General features: G+C 40.8%; 1 pseudogene; it reads right to left on the bottom strand.

The window, feature by feature from the left end:
- Window positions 1–374: 374 nt before the first annotated feature.
- Window positions 375–1,034, bottom strand: LOC116101259 (annotated as a pseudogene).
- Window positions 1,035–2,237: the final 1,203 nt, after the last annotated feature.

The raw sequence follows: 2,237 nt of genomic DNA, 5'->3' as shown, positions 1-2,237 counted from the left end.
AGCATACTGGATGCTGGTCATGCACATGCTCCAACTAGACCAGGCTACCCAGGCTTGCTGGGCTCAGAGGCTGACCTGGACCTCGTAGGTCATTCTTACTTTAATGGGTTTTCTTTTGCTCCATATTTGCTTGTTCCACTATTTTATAATTACGGCAAGGTCAGAGGTTTCGTTAGTCTAAGAATGTTTAGCCACACCTTGAAATGTCTGACTCAAATGTTTTTATCCTTCTGAACATATGCCTAATTTCTACCAACAATTATTTTAAAGATATACAGTAAGTCAGCTAAAAAAAGAGGTGGGATATGGGGTTGCCACCACCCTTGGACATAACACTCATGAGGGAGTTGCTCAATGGTGGTGGTTAGGACCAGCTAGTAAGTCTTCTCTAGGAAGGCCTTGCAGCACCTAAGGCATTGCTGGTACTCCACCTCGAAGCCAGAGTCATTGCCATAATAGGGATCTTCAATACTCTGTTGTTTCTGTGGACCATAGTCCCAAGTAGCTCAACATTAGCTTTGCAGTTTTTAACTTGATTACTTCTTCTATTCAAATCTCTCAGATTGCTTTCATCCTTACACAGTATATAATCGAATGTGACAAAGTCTCTTGTAATCTATCTTGCCTTATGGGCTGTGCTAATGCCATGATTTCTTAAGCAGCTGACACCTCTTGGGTCTGGGAGATGGCCTATGTTCCAGTAGGAAACAGTGCTACTGTCAGTGTCCTAATTATCTGAAACCTTTTCATCAGTTACCAGTTTTCTGAACACTGCTCCTGCAGTAGGTGACTGGCAAATGTTACCGAGACACACAAACAGCACTGACTTGGACCCAATCTCTGCCAGACTCCCAATCTCTCCCAATCTGTACAGACCCTGGTGTCCAGAAACCCCAGTTTTTAATTTTGAAAGGAACCTCTGTACTGTTGTTTATAGAGACTACTAATTTACATGCCCACCAAGAGTGTTTTGATGTTCTTTCATTTTTCCATACCGTGTCCAATATTTGTTCTCTTTTCTGTTTGACATCCATCACTGTCCTGAGCCTAAGGTGGTACCCCACAGTGAGTTTGATTTGCATTTTGCTAATGATTCAGGATGCTGAGCACCTTTGTCCATACCTACTGTTGATTTACAGGGATTGCTTTAAGAAGTATCAACTCAGGTTTTCTAACATTTGGCTACTGAGTTTTTGAGGTCTATATAAACTTGGACATAAACCCCTTACCAGAGAGATGCTGTACTGTTCTATCTTGAACAAATTGGGTTGCACATCATTGTGTGGCTTGCACTTAGATAAAGGATAGCTAAAAATCTTCATCACTCAGTGTTTCTACATAAAGCCTCTCACAATCAGATTACCCTTCCTCTCTGTATATTGAACCCTGACATTTATGTCCCAGTGATTTCTAACACTGTTTTGAAAGAACAATTATAGAAATTTACTTGAATGTAAATAATGATAGAAAGGAGTCTGTCAGACATTGTGCCCTTTATCTAGAAAGAGCCTGTAAAAAGTATTCTATGTAACAAAGAGCCAATCTGTGCTCATCAGGCACTTACTTCTTTAATCCATATTGAAGTTATATACAATACAGTGTGCATAGGCAAAACCTATTGATTTTGATTTACAGTGCACAGTATAAGTTGTGAGAGTTAAAACAGTGGCATACATTACATGGCTCACTCACTGTGGGCCTCTTTTAACCCTGTAAAAGACAACTGTATTCAGATCCCATTTAGAAACTATAAGAGAAATTATACCCTTGAAAGGAGACTGACTACATGAAAGTCTACTTAGTAATCATTTCTATAATAATAATATTTGACACAGACAAGGAGTATTTCCTCAGATTCTGACAAGATATTATGAAATAGAGGTTAATCACAACCGAAAGGTTTTTAAATTCCACACCACTCTTGTGCCTGGCACACAGGAAGGACAGAAGAAAATGTCATTCATCTTGGGAACCAAGTTACAGATAGCTGTAAGCTGTCATATGGGTTCAGGGAACTGAACCTGGGGCCTTTGCAAGAACAGCAGGGGCTCTTAACTACTGAGCCATCTCTCCAGCCTTTTAATGGAAGAAAAAGAGGAGAAAGAAGAGGAGGAGGAGAAGGAAGAAGAAGAAGAGGAGGAGGAGGAGGAGGAGGAGGAGGAGGAGGAGAAAGAAGAAGAGAAGAAGAAGAAGAAGAAGAAGAAGAGGAGGAGGAGGAGGAGGAGGAGGAGGAGGAG

This window comes from Mastomys coucha, unplaced genomic scaffold, assembly GCF_008632895.1.
Source record: "Mastomys coucha isolate ucsf_1 unplaced genomic scaffold, UCSF_Mcou_1 pScaffold21, whole genome shotgun sequence".
NCBI classification, from domain to species: domain Eukaryota; kingdom Metazoa; phylum Chordata; class Mammalia; order Rodentia; family Muridae; genus Mastomys; species Mastomys coucha.
This window is presented reverse-complemented; position numbering and strand designations above follow the sequence as displayed.